We start from the raw sequence: 23,901 nt of genomic DNA, 5'->3' as shown, positions 1-23,901 counted from the left end.
CATTTTGAGTGCAGTTTGAGTGTTTTATTCTTTTTAAATATCCTGTTATCATAGGCAGTTTGTACAAAAACCTTTCAATTGTACTCTAATAGTTATTTGACTAGAAAATTACAATGACTGCAATTCATATAGGTAATTTGGGAAAATCTGAGAAAATATTATTTGCATAACAATTTGGAACACAGTGTAGTTGCCATATCGTCATCTTTCTTACTTTTGAAAAAAATCCCATCACCACCCTAACCCTAGCCCAACCCTAACCCTAACCCCAACCCCAACCCTAGAGTTTATTTTTGACGCCGTTCCTCGTGCGGTATAAGTGATTAGACGACCTTATTCTTCGGGTCGGTGCGATTACAGTGATACCAGAATCATATGGGGTTTTTATGACTGACAGCTGTCACACACTAAAAGACGCATTTTTTGTAAAATCTAGTTTTTGCATCGCCATATTTTGAGAGCTATAATTTTTCCAGATTTTGGCAGACAGTCATGTGACGGTTCGTTTTTTGCGGGATGACTTGACGTTGTTATTGGTGCCATTTTCAGGCACGTGACATTTTTTGATCGCTTTCTATTCCGATTTTTGGGAGGCAGAATAAACAAAAACCAACAATTCAGGAATTGTTGTTATTTTTTATTCTGTTCCGCGTGTGGTAAAATTGATGAGGTAGCTTTATTCTTCAGGTCAGTACGTTTACAGCGGTACCACATTTGTATCGTTTTTCTATGTTTTGGCGCTTTTACACAATAAAAGCTATTTTATAGAAAAAATTATTTTTTTGCATCGCTTTATTCTGAGAGCTATAATTTTTTGATTTTTCTGCTGATGGAGCTGGATGGCGGCTTGTTTTTTGCGGGATAAGATGACGTTTTCAGCGGTACCATTTTTATTTACATTCATCTTTTTGATCGCGCGTTATTCCATTTTTTGTTTGGCAGTATGATGATAAAGCATTGTTTTTTTCTTCGTTTTTTTTTTTTTTTTTTTTACCGTGTTCACTGAAGGGGTTAACTACTGGGACAGTTTTATAGGTCAGGTCATTCCGGACATGGCGATACCAAATATGTGTACTTTTATTGTTTGTTTGTTTTTTTCATAATAATATTTATTGATGGGTACATTATATTTTTATTTTTGGAGGATTATTTTTTTATTTTATTTTTTTTTATATTTTTACAATTTTTTTTTTTTTCACTTTCTGACAGTTTTTACACTTTTTTACTTTGTCCCACTATGGGACTTTCACTTTTTTTATTCTGATCGCCTGCATAGCATAGGGATGGAGCACCATCCCTGTGCCATGCAGGCAGTCAGCGCTGCACAGTGAGAACATTGTTTGGTCGTGCACTGCGCATGACCAAACAATCTTCCTGCTGTCTGGTGACCCGGATGTTGTCATGATGACATCGGGTCGTCATGGCAACACCCGGGAAGCTGCGGCAGACAGAACTGGAGGCTGAAAGAGGAGGCGAGTATACCGATCACCTCCCCTTGCCCCCTCAATACTGCGATCGACTTCGATTGCAGCATTGCGGGGGTTAATGTGCCGGGAGCGGTGCGGGACCGTTCCTTGCACATAGTACTGGGTGTCAGCTGTGACAATCAGCTGACACCCGGCGGCGATCGCGCCCGCACAGCCTGTGTGCGCGCGCGATCGCCATGACGTACTAATACGGGTCAGGATCTTAAAGCCCAGGGCACAGACGCGTATTAATACGTCATGGGCTTTAAAGTGGTTAAAGTAATGATGGTCACTCGTTTTTCTTTACTTAGAATTTGTATTATGGCAAGAAAAAAGCAGCTAACAGTCTATTCAGTAGGACTATCAGCTGTGTATCCACCAGACTTCTGCACAACACAACTGATGGTCCCAACCCCATTTATAAGGCAAGAAATCCCACTTATTAAACCTGACAGGGCACACCTGTGAAGTGAAAACCATTTCCGGTGACTACCTCTTGAAGCTCATCAAGAGAATGCCAAGAGTGTGCAAAGCAGTCATCAAAGCAAAAGGTGGCTCCTTTGAAGAACCTAGAATATAAGACATATTTTCTGTTGTTTCACACTTTTTTGTTAAGTATATAATTCCATATGTGTTAATTCATAGTTTTGATGCCTTCAGTGTGAATGTACAATTTTCATAGTCATGAAAATACAGAAAAATCTTTAAATGAGAAGGTGTGTCCAAACTTTTGGTCTGTACTGTATATATTATTTGGCATTTTCACGTCAGGATTTATCGCACACTGTAAACGCCAAAAGAAAAAAAACACATCAAAAACACCTCCCCAAAACTGCAATAAAAAACAACGATCAAAAAAGTCACCAACAAAAAGGTCAGCGGCCATTCAAGAAGAGAAGCCCTCACACAGCTCCGATAACGGAAGATAAAGTGATGGGTGTCAGGAACAGTTCTGAATATTTAACCCATAAAATATATTCTAAAAAATAAACCCGACAAGTTTGGAATCGCCGTAACTATACTGACCTGGAAAATGGCAGCGACGTCGTTCTTACCGCCCAATAAATGCTGAGAAACAAAACCCAAAAAGTAAATGTGGGAAATTCTTTTTTTTTTTTATTAACTGTTTGACCTCATCTGGAATTATTTCCTGTTTTTCGGCACATTATATGGTAAAATGCACGATTCATCCCGCTCTCATCCAGGAGAAACATTTCCCCTATAGAGAGGAGTGCGCGGTGATCCGACCTTCTCCTCCAGTGCAGAAAGTTCTGTGCTTCTCCTCCTGCAGAGCGAGTGGTGAATAGACGCGGGGGCCGAGAACTGCTGGAGCCCCCATGTCCGGCTCTGGGGGGTGAATAGACGCGGGGGCCGAGAACTGCTGGAGCCCCCATGTCCGGCTCTGGGGGGTGAATAGACGCGGGGGCCGAGAACTGCTGGAGCCTCCATGTCCGGCTCTGGGGGGTGAATAGACGCGGGGGCCGAGAACTGCTGGAGCCTCCATGTCCGGCTCTGGGGGGTGAATAGACGCGGGGGCCGAGAAATGCTGGAGCCTCCATGTCAGGCTCTGGGGGGTGAATAGACGCGGGGGCCGGAGAACAGCTGGAGCCTCCATGTCAGGCTCTGGGGGGTGAATAGACGCGGGGGCCGAGAACTGCTGGAGCCTCCATGTCCGACTCTGGGGGGTGAACAGACGCGGGGGCCGAGAACTGCTGGAGCCTCCATGTCCGGCTCTGGGGGGTGATCGGCTCCACCACGCTCCATCTTCACGTCAGGACTCGTGTTTCGGGGTCTGAGGGACGGTCCGGTGCCGATATTTATCCAGGACTTTGTGCTCAGTACGGAGAAAGTGATTTGTCACAAAGAAGAAGAATGAACGGAGGAGACCAAGGAAGGTCACACAAGTGTCAGCCAAGAGGGAGGAGCCGGAAACCCGACCACGACTGATGACGACATTGAGCCGGCATCGATTCTGAGGAACGGACGAGCGACAGCGGATTAGGGGGAAAATCATCAGTAAATTAACCCCGACTCTGCTGAGTAACAATCCACAACAGACTCAGGAACCGAAAAATCTCACAGGAGAGAACGGACAGAAGCGCTGGGACATCTGCAGACAAAATGTGATCGATGCTCTAAGGAAGGTGAAAGATTCTGAAAGAAGCCGCCAAGGACGAAGACTCAAGACTGATGAAGACGACAGCGGAGAAACCGCGACTCACAGATCAGAAGAGAAGAATCAGGGAATGAAAGCTGTGAGAAAATGTAGAGAAAACCAGAGCAAGTCTGGAGAAAAATCATCTATTATAGGACGAGGCCGAGAGACGTCATCACATCCACCGGAGCAAACAAGAGTCTCCTCTCACCTGGTGATGTCAGAGGCCGGAGCTCCTCCATCATCACCTCCTGGTACCGATCCTGGTGTCCTTCTAGATACTCCCACTCCTCCATGGAGAGATAGACAGCGACGTCCTGACACCTTATAGGAACCTGACAACAACGACACCGTCATCACCCAGAATCCTCCAGTGCCGTCCTGTATAATGTCCCAGCAGTCACCTCTCCGCTCATCACCCAGAATCCTCCAGTGCTGTCCTGTATAATGTCCCAGCAGTCACCTCTCCAGCCATCACCCAGAATCCTCCAGTGCCGTCCTGTATAATGTCCCAGCAGTCACCTCTCCAGCCATCACCCAGAATCCTCCAGTGCCGTCCTGTATAATGTCCCAGCACTCACCTCTCCGCTCATCACCCAGAATCCTCCAGTGCTGTCCTGTATAATGTCCCAGCAGTCACCTCTCCGGTCATCACCCAGAATCCTCCAGTGTTGTCCTGTATAATGTCCCAGCAGTCACCTCTCCGCTCACCACCCAGAATCCTCCAGTGCTGTCCTGTATAATGTCCCAGCAGTCACCTCTCCGCTCATCACCCAGAATCCTCCAGTGCTGTCCTGTACAATGTCCCAGCAGTCACCTCTCCGCTCATCACCCAGAATCCTCCAGTGCTGTCCTGTATAATGTCCCAGCAGTCACCTCTCCGGTCATCACCCAGAACCCTACAGTGCTGTCCTGTATAATGTCCCAGCAGTCACCTCTCCGGTCATCACCCAGAACCCTCCAGTGCTGTCCTGTATAATGTCCCAGCAGTCACCTCTCCGGTCATCACCCAGAATCCTCCGGTGCTGTCCTTTATAATGTCCCAGCAGCCACCTCTCCGCTCATCACCCAGAATCCTCCAGTGCTGTCCTGTATAATATCCCAGCAGTCACCTCTCCGCTCATCACCCAGAATCCTCCAGTGCTGTCCTGTATAATGTCCCAGCAGTCACCTCTCCGCTCATCACCCAGAATCCTCCAGTGCTGTCCTGTATAATGTCCCAGCAGTCACCTCTCCGGTCATCACCCAGAATCCTCCAGTGCAGTCCTGTATAATGTCCCAGCAGTCACCTCTCCGCTCATCACCCAGAATCCTCCAGTGCTGTCCTGTATAATGTCCCAGCAGTCACCTCTCCGCTCATCACCCAGAATCCTCCAGTGCTGTCCTATATAATGTCCCAGCAGTCACCTCTACAGCCATCACCCAGAATCCTCCAGTGCCGTCCTGTATAATGTCCCAGCAGTCTCCTCTCCGCTCATCACCCAGAATCCTCCAGTGCTGTCCTGTATAATGTCCCAGCAGTCACCTCTCCGGTCATCACCCAGAATCCTCCAGTGCTGTCCTGTATAATATCCCAGCAGTCACCTCTCTCTGCTCACCACCCAGAATCCTCCAGTGCTGTCCTGTATAATGTCCCAGTAGTCACCTCTCTGGACCTCACCCAGAATCCTCCAGTGCTGTCCTGTATAATGTCCCAGCAGTTACCTCTCCGCTCATCACCCAGAATCCTCCAGTGCTGTCCTGTATAATGTCCCAGCAGTCAACTCTCCAGTCATCACCCAGAACCCTCCAGTGCTGTCCTGTATAATGTCCCAGCAGTCACCTCTCCGTTCATCACCCAGAATCCTCCAGTGCTGTCCTGTATAATGTCCCAGCAGTCACCTCTCCAGCCATCACCCAGAATCCTCCAGTGCCGTCCTGTATAATGTCCCAGCAGTCACCTCTCCGCTCATCACCCAGAATCCTCCAGTGCTGTCCTGTATAATGTCCCAGCAGTCACCTCTCCGGTCATCACCCAGAATCCTCCAGTGCTGTCCTGTATAATGTCCCAGCAGTCACCTCTCCGCTCATCACCCAGAATCCTCCAGTGCTGTCCTGTATAATGTCCCAGCAGTCACCTCTCCGCTCACCACCCAGAATACTCCAGTGCTGTCCTGTATAATGTCCCAGCAGTCACCTCTCCGGTCATCACCCAGAATCCTCCAGTGCTGTCCTGTATAATGTCCCAGCAGTCACCTCTCCGCTCATCACCCAGAATCCTCCAGTGCTGTCCTGTATAATGTCCCAGCAGTCACCTCTCCGGTCATCACCCAGAACCCTCCAGTGCTGTCCTGTATAATGGCCCAGCAGTCACCTCTCTGGTCATCACCCAGAATCCTCCAGTGCTGTCCTGTATAATGTCCCAGCAGTCACCTCTCCGGTCATCACCCAGAATCCTCCAGTGCTGTCCTGTATAATGTCCCAGCAGTCACCTCTCCGGTCATCACCCAGAATCCTCCAGTGCTGTCCTGTATAATGTCCCAGCAGTCACCTCTCCGGTCATCACCCAGAATCCTCCAGTGCTGTCCTGTATAATATCCCAGCAGTCACCTCTCCGCTCATCACCCAGAATCCTCCAGTGCTGTCCTGTATAATGTCCCAGCAGTCACCTCTTCAGTCATCACCCAGAATCCTCCAGTGCTGTCCTGTATAATGTCCCAGCAGTCACCTCTCCAGTCATCACCCAGAATCCTCCAGTGCTGTCCTGTATAATGGCCCAGCAGTCACCTGTCCGCTCATCACCCAGAATCCTCCAGTGCTGTCCTGTATAATGTCCCAGCAGTCACCTCTCCGCTCATCACCCAGAATCCTCCAGTGCTGTCCTGTATAACGTCCCAGCAGTCACCTCTCCGCTCATCACCCAGAATCCTCCAGTGCTGTCCTGAATAATGTCCCAGCAGTCACCTCTCCGCTCATCACCCAGAATCCTCCAGTGCAGTCCTGTATAATGTCCCAGCAGTCACCTCTCCGGTCATCACCCAGAATCCTCCAGTGCTGTCCTGTATAATGTCCCAGTAGTCACCTCTCCGCTGATCACCCAGAATCCTCCAGTGCTGTCCTGTATAATGTCCCAGCAGTGACCTCTCCGGTCATCACCCAGAATCCTCCAGGGCTGTCCTGTATCATGTCCCAGCAGTCACCTCTCGGGTCATCACCCAGAATCCTCCAGTGCTGTCCTGTATAATGTCCCAGCAGTCACCTCTCCGCTCATCACCCAGAATCCTCCAGTGCTCTCCTGTATAATGTCCCAGCAGTCACCTCTCCGGTCATCACCCAGAATCCTCCAGTGCTGTCCTGTATAATGTCCCAGCAGTCACCTCTCCGGTCATCACCCAGAATCCTCCAGTGCTGTCCTGTATAATATCCCAGCAGTCACCTCTCCGCTCATCACCCAGAATCCTCCAGTGCTGTCCTGTATAATGTCCCAGCAGTCACCTCTCCGGTCATCACCCAGAATCCTCCAGTGCTGTCCTGTATAATGTCCCAGCAGTCACCTCTCCAGTCATCACCCAGAATCCTCCAGTGCTGTCCTGTATAATGTCCCAGCAGTCACCTCTCCGGTCATCACCCAGAACCCTCCAGTGCTGTCCTGTATAATGTCCCAGCAGTCACCTCTCTGGTCATCACCCAGAATCCTCCAGTGCTGTCCTGTATAATGTCCCAGCAGTCACCTCTCCGGTCATCACCCAGAATCCTCCAGTGCTGTCCTGTATAATGTCCCAGCAGTCACCTCTCCGGTCATCACCCAGAATCCTCCAGTGCTGTCCTGTATAATGTCCCAGCAGTCACCTCTCCGGTCATCACCCAGAATCCTCCAGTGCTGTCCTGTATAATATCCCAGCAGTCACCTCTCCGCTCATCACCCAGAATCCTCCAGTGCTGTCCTGTATAATGTCCCAGCAGTCACCTCTTCAGTCATCACCCAGAATCCTCCAGTGCTGTCCTGTATAATGTCCCAGCAGTCACCTCTCCAGTCATCACCCAGAATCCTCCAGTGCTGTCCTGTATAATGGCCCAGCAGTCACCTGTCCGCTCATCACCCAGAATCCTCCAGTGCTGTCCTGTATAATGTCCCAGCAGTCACCTCTCCGCTCATCACCCAGAATCCTCCAGTGCTGTCCTGTATAACGTCCCAGCAGTCACCTCTCCGCTCATCACCCAGAATCCTCCAGTGCTGTCCTGAATAATGTCCCAGCAGTCACCTCTCCGCTCATCACCCAGAATCCTCCAGTGCAGTCCTGTATAATGTCCCAGCAGTCACCTCTCCGGTCATCACCCAGAATCCTCCAGTGCTGTCCTGTATAATGTCCCAGTAGTCACCTCTCCGCTGATCACCCAGAATCCTCCAGTGCTGTCCTGTATAATGTCCCAGCAGTGACCTCTCCGGTCATCACCCAGAATCCTCCAGGGCTGTCCTGTATCATGTCCCAGCAGTCACCTCTCGGGTCATCACCCAGAATCCTCCAGTGCTGTCCTGTATAATGTCCCAGCAGTCACCTCTCCGCTCATCACCCAGAATCCTCCAGTGCTCTCCTGTATAATGTCCCAGCAGTCACCTCTCCGGTCATCACCCAGAATCCTCCAGTGCTGTCCTGTATAATGTCCCAGCAGTCACCTCTCCGGTCATCACCCAGAATCCTCCAGTGCTGTCCTGTATAATATCCCAGCAGTCACCTCTCCGCTCATCACCCAGAATCCTCCAGTGCTGTCCTGTATAATGTCCCAGCAGTCACCTCTCCAGTCATCACCCAGAATCCTCCAGTGCTGTCCTGTATAATGTCCCAGCAGTCACCTCTCCAGTCATCACCCAGAATCCTCCAGTGCTGTCCTGTATAATGTCCCAGCAGTCACCTCTCCAGTCATCACCCAGAATCCTCCAGTGCTGTCCTGTACAATGTCCCAGCAGTCACCTCTCCAGTCATCACCCAGAATCCTCCAGTGCTGTCCTGTATAATGGCCCAGCAGTCACCTCTCCGCTCATCACCCAGAATCCTCCAGTGCTGTCCTGTATAATGTCCCAGCTGTCACCTCTCCGCTCATCACCCAGAATCCTCCAGTGCTGTCCTGTATAACGTCCCAGCAGTCACCTCTCCGCTCATCACCCAGAATCATCCAGTGCTGTCCTGAATAATGTCCCAGCAGTCACCTCTCCGCTCATCACCCAGAATCCTCCAGTGCAGTCCTGTATAATGTCCCAGCAGTCACCTCTCCGGTCATCACCCAGAATCCTCCAGTGCTGTCCTGTATAATGTCCCAGTAGTCACCTTTCCGCTGATCACCCAGAATCCTCCAGTGCTGTCCTGTATAATGTCCCAGCAGTGACCTCTCCGGTCATCACCCAGAATCCTCCAGGGCTGTCCTGTATCATGTCCCAGCAGTCACCTCTCGGGTCATCACCCAGAATCCTCCAGTGCTGTCCTGTATAATGTCCCAGCAGTCACCTCTCCGCTCATCACCCAGAATCCTCCAGTGCTCTCCTGTATAATGTCCCAGCAGTCACCTCTCCGGTCATCACCCAGAATCCTCCAGTGCTGTCCTGTATAATGTCCCAGCAGTCACCTCTCCAGTCATCACCCAGAATCCTCCAGTGCTGTCCTGAATAATGTCCCAGCAGTCACCTCTCCAGTCATCACCCAGAATCCTCCAGTGCTGTCCTGTATAATGTCCCAGCAGTCACCTCTCCAGTCATCACCCAGAATCCTCCAGTGCTGTCCTGAATAATGTCCCAGCAGTCACCTCTCCGCTCATCACCCAGAATCCTCCAGTGCAGTCCTGTATAATGTCCCAGCAGTCACCTTTCCGGTCATCACCCAGAATCCTCCAGTGCTGTCCTGTATAATGTCCCAGCAGTCACCTCTCCGCTCATCACTCAGAATCCTCCAGTGCTGTCCTGTATAATGTCCCAGTAGTCACCTCTCCGCTGATCACCCAGAATCCTCCAGTGCTGTCCTGTATAATGTCCCAGCAGTCACCTCTCCGGTCATCACCCAGAATCCACCAGGGCTGTCCTGTATCATGTCCCAGCAGTCACCTCTCGGGTCATCACCCAGAATCCTCCAGTGCTGTCCTGTATAATGTCCCAGCAGTCACCTCTCCGCTCATCACCCAGAATCCTCCAGTGCTGTCCTGTATAATGTCCCAGCAGTCACCTCTCCTCTCATCACCCAGAATCCTCCAGTGCTGTCCTGTATAATGTCCCAGCAGTCACCTCTCCGCTCATCACCCAGAATCCTCCAGTGCTGTCCTGTATAATGTCCCAGCAGTCACCTCTCCGCTCATCACCCAGAATCCTCCAGTGCCATCCTGTATAATGTCCCAGCAGTCACCTCTCCGCTCATCACCCAGAATCCTCCAGTGCTGTCCTGTATAATGTCCCAGCAGTCACCTCTCCGGTCATCACCCAGAATCCTCCAGTGCTGTCCTGTATAATGTCCCAGCAGTCACCTCTCTGCTCATCACCCAGAATCCTCCAGTGCTGTCCTGTATAATGTCCCAGCAGTCACCTCTCCGCTCATCACCCAGAATCCTCCAGTGCTGTCCTGTATAATGTCCCAGCAGTCACCTCTCCGCTCAGCAGCTCAATCATCTTGTTGCTGAGCTCTAGGATCTTCTTCTTCTTCCTCTCATGTATCGGGGGTTGCGGGGGAGGCTCTGTGATGGGGTCCGGGCTCCGCCCTCCTGACTCCTGGAGATGGATGATGGGAGTCACACCCTCCCCCGGTGTCTTCCTCACTATTGTGTAATCCTGTGTATGGAGAAAGACACTTAGGGAGAAGAATTCCTTCCCGACTCCAGATCTGACAATCAGTAGAAATCCCGGGATCAATAACCGTCTCCAGTAATCTGGGGCCATAACCTGGAATATTATTACACTCAGGACAGACATCCAGGCCCCTCTACAGCTCTTATAGGGAATCCCCATGACAACTCCTCCTGGCAGAGAGCTGCACACAATCACTGCTCTTACAGTAAAGAATCCTTCTCTTCCTCTTCTGGATTTCCTCTTCCCGATGTCGGACTTGTTACATAACACAATAAAGCTGATAGAAATGTAGAGGAGTTACCTCTCCGCTCAGCAGGGAGATGATCTCCAGGGTGAAGTGTAATAATCTTCTGGTGGTCTCGTCCTCGTCCATCCTCGGGGTCATTCAGGAGAAGGAGGGATGAACACTGGATCAGCTGGAGGGATCTCGTCCTGCCGGCGTCTTCATGATAAAGGAGAAGATGGAGATCACAGGGGACGATATAACGACAATCACTGAATTCTGCCGCAAATATCCGACATTTATAAGGAAGAATCTGGAGGAAAAGCCACAAACTCCACCGCGACCTCCTCCACCGATCTGACCGCTCATTATCAGCCTCGTAGGAGGACGGTCACCGTAGTAACTACACCGCCAGCGGAGAACGGTCATCGTGGTAACTACACCGCCAGCGGAGAATGCTCATCGTGGTAACTACACCGCCAGCGGAGAACGGTCACCATGGTAACTACACCGCCAGCGGGGGACGGTCACCGTGGTAACTCCACCTCCAGCGGGGGCGGTCACCGTGGTAACTCCACCTCCAGCGGGGGGCGGTCACCGTGGTAACTCCACCTCCAGCGGGGGGCGGTCACCGTGGTAACTCCACCTCCAGCGGGGGGCGGTCACCGTGGTAACTCCACCTCCAGAGGGGGGCGGTCACCGTGGTAACTCCACCTCCAGCGGGGGGCGGTCACCGTGGTAACTCCACCTCCAGCGGGGGGCGGTCACCGTGGTAACTCCACCTCCAGCGGGGGGCGGTCACCGTGGTAACTCCACCTCCAGCGGGGGGGCGGTCACCGTGGTAACTCCACCTCCAGCGGGGGGCGGTCACCGTGGTAACTCCACCTCCAGCGGGGGACGGTCACCGTGGTAACTCCACCTCCAGCGGGGGACGGTCACCGTGGTAACTCCACCTCCAGCGGGGGCGGTCACCGTGGTAACTCCACCTCCAGCGGGGGACGGTCACCGTGGTAACTCCACCTCCAGCGGGGGCGGTCACCGTGGTAACTCCACCTCCAGCGGGGGCGGTCACCGTGGTAACTCCACCTCCAGCGGGGGACGGTCACCGTGGTAACTCCACCTCCAGCGGGGGGCGGTCACCGTGGTAACTCCACCTCCAGCGGGGGCGGTCACCGTGGTAACTCCACCTCCAGCGGGGGACGGTCACCGTGGTAACTCCACCTCCAGCGGGGGACGGTCACCGTGGTAACTCCACCTCCAGCGGGGGACGGTCACCGTGGTAACTCCACCTCCAGCGGGGGACGGTCACCGTGGTAACTCCACCTCCAGCGGGGGACGGTCACCGTGGTAACTCCACCTCCAGCGGGGGACGGTCACCGTGGTAACTCCACCTCCAGCGGGGGACGGTCACCGTGGTAACTCCACCTCCAGCAGAGGACGGTCACCGTGGTAACTCCACCTCCAGCGGGGGACGGTCACCGTGGTAACTCCACCTCCAGTGGGGGGACCGTCACCGTGGTAACTCCACCTCCAGCAGGGACGGTCATCGTGGTAACTCCACCTCCAGCAGAGGACGGTCACCGTGGTAACTCCACCTCCAGTGGGGGCGGTCACCGTGGTAACTCCACCTCCAGCGGGGGCGGTCACCGTGGTAACTCCACCTCCAGCGGGGGACGGTCACCGTGGTAACTCCACCTCCAGCGGGGGACGGTCACCGTGGTAACTCCACCTCCAGCGGGGGCGGTGAGGTGAGGAGGAGCCGCTGCACATCCCCCATACAACACTGAGGAGCCGCAGTCACATGGAGCAGGAGCCTCCACAGGAACAGCTCTGATCTCACCCCACACTCTCCTCTCACAGATTCACCACAAACCCTCCCTGTAATCTCACCGGAATGGCGGGAAGCGGAAACCTGCTGCTGGCTGATACCAGAGAGCAAGAGCTGCGCACACCCAGGACGGAGCTGCTGCACTGAGAGCGGGAGGACCTGTGGTGACGTCACCGCCATGTGATCAGGGGGCGGGGCTCAGGAGAGAAGAGGTGAAGGACCTGTGGTGACGTCACCGCCATGTGATCAGGGGCGGAGCTCAGGAGAGAAGGGGATGAAGGCCCTGTGGAGACGTCACCGTCATGTGATCAGGGGCGGAGCTTAGGAGAATAGTCGTGAAGAACCTGTGATGACTAAGCAGTCATGTGACAATGTTGACGTCATCCAGCTCCTCCCCCTCAGTGCAGCAGACTCCTCCTCCTTGATTACGTCTAGATCACAGTTGATCTCTCGTGTTCCTCATACTCTCCGCTGTAGACAGTTCAGCGCTGCCACCACTAGATGGCGCTGCTCCCGGCTCCTCATACACTCAGCTGTAGACAGTTCGGCACTGCCACCACTAGATGGCGCTGCTCCCGGCTCCTCATACACTCAGCTGTAGACAGTTCATCACTGCCACCACTAGATGGCGCTGCTCCCTGGTCCTCATACACTCAGCTGTAGACAGTTCAGCACTGCCACCACTAGATGGCGCTGCTCCCTGGTCCTCATACACTCAGCTGTAGACAGTTCAGCACTGCCATCACTAGATGGCGCTGCTCCCGATTCCTCATACTCTCTGCTGTAGACAGTTCAGCACTGACACCACTAGATGGCGCTGCTCCCGGCTCCTCATACACTCTGCTGTAGACAGTTCAGCACTGCCACCACTAGATGGTGCTGCTCCCGACTCCTCATACAATCAGCTGTAGACAGTTCAGCACTGCCACCACTAGATGGCGCTGCTCCCGACTCCTCATACACTCAGCTGTAGACAGTTCAGCACTGCCACCACTAGATGGCGCTGCACCCAGCTCCTCATACTCTCTGCTGTAGACAGTTCAGCTCTGCCACCACTAGATGGCGCTGCTCCCGACTCCTCATACAATCAGCTGTAGACAGTTCAGCACTGCCACCACTAGATGGCGCTGCACCCAGCTCCTCATACTCTCTGCTGTAGACAGTTCAGCACTGCCACCACTAGATGGCGCTGCTCCCGACTCCTCATACACTCAGCTGTAGACAGTTCAGCACTGCCACCACTAGATGGCGCTGCTCCCGACTCCTCATACACTCAGCTGTAGACAGTTCAGCACTGCCACCACTAGATGGCGCTGCTCCCGGCTCCTCATACACTCTGCTGTAGACAGTTCAGCACTGCCACCACTAGATGGTGCTGCTCCCGACTCCTCATACTCTCTGCTGTAGACAGTTCAGCACTGCCACCACTAGATGGCGCTGCTCCCGACTCCTCATACAATCAGCTGTAGACAGTTCAGCACTGCCACCACTAGATGGCGCTGCACCCAGCTCCTCATACTCTGCTGTAGACAGTTCAGCACTGATACCACTAGATGGCGCTGCTCCCGGCTCCTCATACACTCCGCTGTAGACAGTTCAGCACTGACACCACTAGATGGCGCTGCTCCCGGCTCCTCATACACTCCGCTGTAGACAGTTCAGCGCTGCCACCACTAGATGGCGTTGCACCCTGCTCCTCATACACTCAGCTGTAGACAGTTCAGCACTGCCACCACTAGATGGCGATGCTCCCGCCACCTCATACTCTCTGCTGTAGACAGTTCAGCACTGCCACCACTAGATGGCGCTGCTCCCGGCTCCTCATACACTCAGCTGTAGACAGTTCAGCACTGCCACCACTAGATGGCGCTGCTCCCTGCTCCTCATACACTCAGCTGTAGACAGTTCAGCACTGCCACCACTAGATGGCGATGCTCCCGCCACCTCATACTCTCTGCTGTAGACAGTTCAGCACTGCCACCACTAGATGGCGCTGCTCCCAGCTCCTCATACACTCAGCTGTAGACAGTTCAGCACTGCCACCACTAGATGGCGCTGCTCCCGATTCCTCATACTCTCTGCTGTAGACAGTTCAGCACTGACACCACTAGATGGCGCTGCTCCCGGCTCCTCATACACTCTGCTGTAGACAGTTCAGCACTGCCACCACTAGATGGCGCTGCTCCCGACTCCTCATACAATCAGCTGTAGACAGTTCAGCACTGCCACCACTAGATGGCGCTGCTCCCGACTCCTCATACACTCAGCTGTAGACAGTTCAGCACTGCCACCACTAGATGGTGCTGCTCCCGACTCCTCATACTCTCTGCTGTAGACAGTTCAGCACTGCCACCACTAGATGGTGCTGCTCCCGACTCCTCATACAATCAGCTGCAGACAGTTCAGCACTGCCACCACTAGATGGCGCTGCACCCAGCTCCTCATACTCTGCTGTAGACAGTTCAGCACTGATACCACTAGATGGCGCTGCTCCCGGCTCCTCATACATTCAGCTGTAGACAGTTCAGCACTGCCACCACTAGATGGCGCTGCTCCCGGCTCCTCATACATTCAGCTGTAGACAGTTCAGCACTGATACCACTAGATGGCGCTGCTCCCGGCTCCTCATACATTCAGCTGTAGACAGTTCAGCACTGCCACCACTAGACGGCGCTGCTCCCGGCTCCTCATACATTCAGCTGTAGACAGTTCAGCACTGACAACACTAGATGGCGCTGCTCCCGGCTCCTCATACTCTCTGCTGTAGACAGTTCAGCACTGCCACCACTAGATGGCGCTGCTCCCGATTCCTCATACTCTCTGCTGTAGACAGTTCAGCACTGCCACCACTAGAGGGCGCTGCTCCCGGCTCCTCATACCCTCCGCTGTAGACAGTTCAGCACTGCCACCACTAGATGGCGCTGCTCCCGGCTCCTCATACTCTCTGCTGTAGACAGTTCAGCACTGCCACCACTAGATGGCGCTGCTCCCGGCTCCTCATACACTCAGCTGTAGACAGTTCAGCACTGACACCACTAGATGGGGCTGCTCCCGGCTCCTCATACACTATGCTGTAGACAGTTCAGCACTGCCATCACTAGATGGCGCTGCTCCCGGCTCCTCATACACTATGCTGTAGACAGTTCAGCACTGCCATCACTAGATGGCGCTGCTCCCGGCTTCTCATACACTCTGCTGTAGACAGTTCAGCACTGCCACCACTAGATGGTGCTGCTCCCGACTCCTCATGCTCTCTGCTGTAGACAGTTCAGCACTGACACCTCTAGATGGCGCTGCTCCCGGTTCCTCATACCCTCAGCTGTAGACAGTTCAGCACTGCCACCACTAGATGGCGCTGCTCCCACTCCTCATACTCTCTGCTGTAGACAATTCAGCACTGATACCACTAGATGGCGCTGCTCCCGCCTCCTCATACTCTCTGCTGTAGACAATTCAGCACTGATACCACTAGATGGCGCTGCTCCCGGCTCCTCATACACTCCGCTGTAGACAGTTCAGCACTGACACCTCTAGATGGCGCTGCTCCTGGCTCCTCATACTCTCAGCTGTAGACAGTTCAGCACTGCCACCACTAGATGGCGCTGCTCCCGGCTCCTCATACCCTCAGCTGTAGACAGTTCAGCCCTGCCACCACTAGATGGCGCTGCTCCCGGCTCCTCATACCCTCAGCTGTAGACAGTTCAGCACTGCCACCACTAGATGGCGCTGCTCCCGCAACCTCATACTCTCTGCTGTAGACAATTCAGCACTGACACCACTAGATGGCGCTGCTCCCGGATCCTCATACACTCAGCTGTAGACAGTTCAGCACTGCCACCACTAGATGGCGCTGCTCCCGGATCCTCATACATTCAGCTGTAGACAGTTCAGCACTGCTACCACTAGATGGCGCTGCTCCCACTCCTCATACACTCCACTGTAAACAGTTCAGCACTGCTACCACTAGATGGCGCTGCTCCCGACTCCTCATACATTCTGCTGTAGTCAGTTCAGCACTGCTACCACTAGATGGCGCTGCTCCCGGCTCCTCATACACTCCGCTGTAGACAGTTCAGCACTGCTACCACTAGATGGCGCTGCTACCGGCTCCTCATACACTCACCTGTAGACAGTTCAGCACTGCCACCACTAGATGGCGCTGCTCCCGGCTCCTCATACTCTCTGCTGTAGACAGTTCAGCACTGCCACCACTAGATGGCGCTGCTCCCGGATCCTCATACACTCAGCTGTAGACAGTTCAGCACTGCTACCACTAGATGGCGCTGCTCCCACTCCTCATACACTCCGCTGTAAACAGTTCAGCACTGCTACCACTAGATGGCGCTGCTCCCGACTCCTCATACATTCTGCTGTAGTCAGTTCAGCACTGCTACCACTAGATGGCGCTGCTCCCGGCTCCTCATACACTCCGCTGTAGACAGTTCAGCACTGCTACCACTAGATGGTGCTGCTACCGTCTCCTCATACACTACGCTGTAGACAGTTCAGCACTACTACCACTAGATGGCGATGCTACCGGCTCCTCATACACTCACCTGTAGACAGTTCAGCACTGCCACCACTAGATGGCGCTGCTCCCGGCTCCTCATACTCTCCGCTGTAGACAGTTCAGCACTGCCACCACTAGATGGCGCTGCTCCCGGATCCTTATACACTCAGCTGTAGACAGTTCAGCACTGCTACCACTAGATGGCGCTGCTCCCACTCCTCATACACTCCGCTGTAGACATTTTAGCACTGCTACCACTAGATGGCGCTGCTCCAGACTCCTCATACATTCTGCTGTAGTCAGTTCAGCACTGCTACCACTAGATGGCGCTGCTCCCGGCTCCTCATACACTCCGCTGTAGACAGTTCAGCACTGCTACCACTAGATGGCGCTGCTCCCGTCTCCTCATACACTACGCTGTAGACAGTTCAGCACTGCTACCACTAGATGGCGCTGCTCCCGGCTCCTCATACACTCAGCTGTAGACAGTTCAGCACTGCCACCACTAGATCGCGCTGCTCCTGGCTCCTCATACACTCAGCTGTAGACAGTTCAGCACTGCCACCACTAGATGACGCTGCTCCCGGCTCCTCATACACTCAGCTGTAGACAGTTCAGCACTGCCACCACTAGATGGCGCTGTTCCCGGCTCCTCATACACCCCGCTGTAGACAGTTCAGCACTGACACCACTAGATGGCGCTGCTCCCGACTCCTCATACTCTCTGCTGTAGACAGTTCAGCACTGCCGCCACTAGATGGCGCTGCTCCCGGCTCCTCATACTATCAGCTGTAGACAGTTCAGCACTGCCACCACTAGATGGCGCTGCTCCCGATTCCTCATACACTCAGCTGTAGACAGTTCAGCACTGCCACCACTAGATGGCGCTGCTCCCGGCTCCTCATACACTCAGCTGTAGACAGTTCAGCACTGCCACCACTAGATGGTGCTGCTCCCGGCTCCTCATACACTCCGCTGTAGACAGTTCAGCACTGACACCACTAGATGGCGCTGCTCCCGGCTCCTCATACTCTCTGCTGTAGACAGTTCAGCACTGCCGCCACTAGATGGCGCTGCTCCCGGCTCCTCATACTATGAGCTGTAGACAGTTCAGCACTGCCACCACTAGATGGCGCTGCTCCCGGTTCCTCATACACTCAGCTGTAGACAGTTCAGCACTGCCACCAGTAGATGGCGCTGCTCCCGGCTCCTCATACACTCAGCTGTAGACAGTTCAGCACTGCCACCACTAGATGGTGCTGCTCCCGGCTCCTCATACACTCCACTGTAGACAGTTCAGCACTGACACCACTAGATGGCGCTGCTCCCGGCTCCTCATACTCTCTGCTGTAGACAGTTCAGCACTGCCGCCACTAGATGGCGCTGCTCCCGGCTCCTCATACTATCAGCTGTAGACAGTTCAGCACTGCCACCACTAGATGGCGCTGCTCCCGGTTCCTCATACACTCAGCTGTAGACAGTTCAGCACTGCCACCACTAGATGGCGCTGCTCCCGGCTCCTCATACTCTCTGCAGTGTAGTCTCCTCTATGGTTATAATGCAGGCACATCACTGGTCAGACAGGATATCTTACTCTTCTATAGTTTATGGATTTGGGGTCATTCTTTTTTTCCTGATGAATAAATCCTCCATGTTTAGTGTCTCTCTTTGTTATATAATAAATTCCCCTCAGCGCTGATTGTTCAGTTTCCCACAATATGAATCTTCCCGTGTGTCCACAGTCCTGTCCGCAGCACAGACATTGTGCAGAGTGGGTGGAGCTCCGCGGGGAGAGGCGTAAAAGAAGAGCGCCCCCGACAGGCACCATTTTGAGGATTCTGCTCCTGTAACTCCACTGCAGTCAGCTCACTAGTATTATGGAGATCTGTGGAATAGACAGCAAAGGGTCTTCACATTGCCAGTGAGATTCAATTTAAAATACTTCATTGATGAAGGGAGAGAGAGAAAATACATGAGACATGCATTGTCAGCAGGTAGAGTCTTCTGTGTGGCAACCAAAACTCACCACATTTATTAGCTAGACAAAAAGCGGAACTACGATTCTTACATACAACTGAACAGTAAACCGAAATAGACAATCAGTGATCACACACTTCCCGTGGCCCAACGTAAAACCTTCTCGTCAGGGAATTCACAGGAAACCAGTATCTTAGTCAGACATTCCACAATGTAAGTCTTAAGCAGACTTCAGGCATAGCAAAAATATAAAATTGTTTTACTACATTAATAATGTATCTAGATATAAAATATTAACCATAACAACTCCTCCCTTTTTATTATTTTACAAAACAATTTATTCATCAGCTCCTTCCCCATGCTATAAAAGCCTGGAGGGGACGAATCCCGTTCACCGACAAATATCCTGCTTGTAAATCTCATCATATACAGTTAGGTCCATATGTATTTGGACAGAGACAACATTTTTCTAATTTTGGTTCTAGACATTACCACAATGAATTTTAAACAAAACAATTCAGATGCAGTTGAAGTTCAGACTTTCAGCTTTCATTTGAGGGTATCCACATTAAAATTGGATGAAGTGTTTAGGAGTTTCAGCTCCTTAACATGTGCCACCCTGTTTTTAAAGGGACCAAAAGTTATTGGACAGATTAAATAATTGTAAATAAAATGTTCATTTCTAGTACTTGGTTGAAAACCCTTTGTTGGCAGTGACTGCCTGAGGTCTTGAACTCATGGACATCACCAGACGCTGTGTTTCCTCCTTTTTGATGCTCTGCCTGGCCTTCACTGTGGTGGTTTTCAGTTGCTGTTTGTTTGTGGGCCTTTCTGTCTGAAGTTTAGTCTTTAACAAGTGAAATGCATGCTCAGTTGGGTTGAGATCAGGTGACTGACTTGGCCATTCAAGAATATTCCACTTCTTTGCTTTAATAAACTTCTGGGTTGCTTTGGCTTTATGTTTTGGGTCATTGTCCATCTGTAGTATGAAACGACGACCAATCAGTTTGGCTGCATTTGGCTGGATCTGAGCACACAGTATGGCTCTGAAGACATCAGAATTCATTCGGCTGCTTCTGTCCTGTGTCACATCATCAATAAACACTAGTGACCCAGTGCCACTGGCAGCCATGCATGCCCAAGCCATCACACTGCCTCCGCCGTGTTTTACAGATGATGTGGTATGCTTTGGATCATGGCTGTACCACGCCTTCGCCATACTTTTCTCTTTACATCATTCTGGTAGAGGTTGATCCTGGTTTCATCTGTCCAAAGAATGTTCTTCCAGAACTGTGCTGGCTTTTTTAGATGTTTTTTTAACAAAGTCCAGTCTAGCCTTTTTCTTCTTGATGCTTATGAGTGGCTTGCACCGTGCAGTGAACCCTCTGTAGTTACTTTCATGCAGTCTTCTCTTTATGGTAGATTTGGATATTGATACGCCTACCTCCTGGAGAGTGGTGGTCACTTGGTTGGCTGTTGTGAAGGGGTTTCTCTTCACCATGGAGATTATTCTGCGATCATCCACCACTGTTGTCTTCCGTGGGCGCCCAGGTCTTTTTGCATTGATGAGTTCACCAGTGCTTTCTTTCTTTCTCAGGATGTACCAAACTGTAGATTTTGCCACTCCTAATATTGTAGCAATTTCTCGGATGGTTTTTTTCTGTTTTTGCAGCTTAAGGATGGCTTGTTTCACCTGCATGGAGATCTCCTTTGACCGCATGTTTACTTCACAGCAAAACCTTCCAAATGCAAACACCACACCTCAAATCAACTCCAGGCCTTTTATCTGCTTAATTGAGAATGACATAACGAAGGGATTGCCCACACCTGTCCATGAAATAGCCTTGGAGTCAATTGTCCAATTACTTTTGGTCCCTTTAAAATCAGGGTGGCACATGGTAAGGAGCTGAAACTCCTAAACCCTTCATCCAATTTTAATGTGGATACCCTCAAATGAAAGCTGAAAGTCTGAACTTCAACTGCATCTGAATTGTTTTGTGTAAAATTCATTGTGGTAATGTCTAGAACCAAAATTAGAAAAATGTCTCTGTCCAAATATATATGGACCTAACTGTATGTTTATAGGAGAAGTGGCATTATATTTCACAGGCCTGTGATGCTTAATCTTACGTGTTTTCTTGCATAGTCTCTTAATAGCAAATATACTAATCCTGGCAACTATATACACTAGTAATATCAGAATCCCTATTTGTAGAATACCTTGTAGGATGCCCATTAGCCATCCACCTATACCCTTGAACCAATTGACAGGATTAAGAAATGAGAAAGTGTCGCTCCACCAGGAATCTTTGTTGACATGATGTTCTTGGAGCCACGCATCCCTCATTTCTCTAACTATCTCTATCTTGGTCTTTACCTGGAAATTTCCGGCAGGGTCTATGTAGTGGCAACAGGTAGGACCTATTATCTGACACATCCCACCCTCTCTAGCAGTCAAGTAATCTAGCACTATGGTGTGTTGGTTAGTAACTGCAATTATTTGTTTCTGTACAATATTAGATGTATTGAGAACGTCAAGAATCTGGAAGATCTGGTCATCTAGATAATCAGTCGCTTCTACCAAGTTATCCCACATTTGCATTATGAATGGGTAAATGAATAAGACACTAAAAAATGTATTAGCCACCCCCATTTCTACAAGATGCGGTTTACCATCTGGTCTGGGCTTGTCGTCTGCAGCTCGTCTGTACAGTGTGTGTAAAGCAGGGGTCTCAAACTCAGCTGGGTATATGGGCCGCACATGGAAAAACATTTAATTTGGGGGGCCGCATTATTTGCATGACAAAGTGACATTTTTAGTGATACCATTTTATTTTCTATACACCTTTTGAACTGGTCCTCATCTTACAGACATGGTCTCCCCTCCAGGTCCCCCATATTGCAGACATGGTCTCCCATCCAGGTCCCCAATATTGCAGACATGGTCTCCCCTCCAGGTCCCCCATATTGCAGACATGGTCTCCCATCCAGGTCCCCCATATTGCAGACATGGTCTCCCCTCCAGGTCCCCCATATTGCAGACATGGTCTCCCCTCCAGGTCCCCCATATTGCAGACATGGTCTCCCATCCAGGTCCCCCATATTGCAGACATGGTCTCCCATCCAGGTCCCCCATATTGCAGACATGGTCTCCCCTCCAGGTCCCCCATATTGCAGACATGGTCTCCCATCCAGGTCCCCCATATTGCAGACATGGTCTCCCCTCCAGGTCCCCCATATTGCAGACATGGTCCCCCAAATTGCAGACATGGTCCCCCATCCAGGTCCCCATGTTGCAGACATGTCCCCCATCCAGGCCCCCCCCCAATACTGCGCACAGGGTCCCCGTCCCCCCAATACTGCGCACAGTGCCCCCCCCATACTGAGCACAGTGCCCCCCCCCCATACTGAGCACAGGTCCCCTGTGCTGTATTTCACATGGCAGAGAAAAAAAAAAAGATTCTCACCTGTCCTCCGTTCCCTCGGCATCCTTTCTGCACCTGTGGCCGCAGGCACATAGACCCCGTAACGATCGCGGCTCTCTCCAGCAGCCGCCGACAAACAATCTACCCAGGACATGTGTGTTTCTTCCATGCACTTTTGGATTTTTAGCTTCAAGGTACCATTGAGGCGTTCCACCTTCCCACTACTTTGTGGATTATATGGAACATGGAAATCCTGTTCTATCCGAAGAGTGACCATGATTTGTTTCATTAGTTCCCCAGTAAAGTGGGTTCCTCTGTCACTGTCTATAGTTTCGGTCACCCCATATCTACAAACCACCTCACTGATCAATTTTTTAGCAGTAGTTTTTGTGTTTGCTATAGTCACTGCCCAAGCTTCTGGCCACCCAGAGAAAAGGTCAATGCATACCAGGGCGTATTCATAATTACCCACCTTAGGTAGCTGTATGTAGTCCACCTGCAGACTCTGAAATGGGTAATCTGGTTTTGGTGTGCATTTTCGTGGGACTCGAATAGGCCTACCAGGGTTATGTTTTGCACAAACTAGACATTCTTCAACATACTTTGCAGCCGTATTCGGGAACCCTGGGGCACACCAGTTTTGTAGCACCACTGCACACATAACACCCTTTGAGTTATGCAGCGGAGAATGTGCAAGGGCAGCCATCATGGGGAACAGGCAGCGTGGAAGGCAAATACGTTTGTTTACCTGCCATACCCCTGACACTGACTGTACGGCGCCCGCTTTGACCCATGCATTCTGCTCGTGGGGGGGAGCCTGGGTCTGGAAGACCTGCAGTAGTTCGAGGTCCACGGCCACTGGGGCCGGTGCAGGGGAGGTCTCCTTATTAGAAAGGGGCTTCCTGCACTCCCTGACTCTGAGTCTCCTGGGGTTCCCGCACCTGCTATAGCCAGTATCTCTGTCAGAGGTAATCGTGCTGCTTCCTTAGCTGCCTGGTCGGCCAAAGCATTCCCTACTGCAAGGGGAGTTTGTTCCTGAGTGTGTGCTGACACTTTGACTATGGCTGCCCTTCAGGGAAGGGTGAGTGCTGTGAGTAGCTGCTCTACCGCTTGTGCATTCCTTATAGGTTTGCCAGCAGAAGTCAAGAAATTATGGCTTCGCCAAATGGCGCCAAAGTCATGTGCAACACCATAAGCATATTGCGAGTCAGAAAATACATTAATTTCTTTACCTTTTCCCAGATTACACGCTGCAGCGAGTGCTTTAAGCTCTGCCTCTTGCGCAGAGCAGCTGGAGGGGAGTGGTTCTTGTATCACTGCCTTACCATTGTGGACTACTGCATACCCGGTGATGAATCGTCCTTGTTCACTGTCCCAAGCTCTGGAACCATCTACAAAATACTCATCAGTGGGGTTAGTGAGTGGCACATCAGTAATATTTGCCAAGCCCTTTATTTCAGCTTCCATCAATGCCTGACAATCATGTTCATGTGCCATATCAAACTGAGCTTCCTC

General features: G+C 51.7%; 1 pseudogene; it reads right to left on the bottom strand.

The window, feature by feature from the left end:
- LOC141153153 (uncharacterized) overlaps positions 1-23,901 on the bottom strand; it is a 211,748-nt pseudogene that overhangs the window by 13,103 nt on the left and 174,744 nt on the right.

The sequence above is a fragment of the Phyllobates terribilis genome, unplaced genomic scaffold (genome assembly GCF_046119375.1).
Source record: "Phyllobates terribilis strain yellow unplaced genomic scaffold, ASM4611937v1 Scaffold_1__5_contigs__length_1240528914, whole genome shotgun sequence".
NCBI lineage: Eukaryota > Metazoa > Chordata > Amphibia > Anura > Dendrobatidae > Phyllobates > Phyllobates terribilis.
Note: the sequence above shows the minus strand (reverse complement) of the source record. Positions and strands in the feature narration are given on the sequence as shown.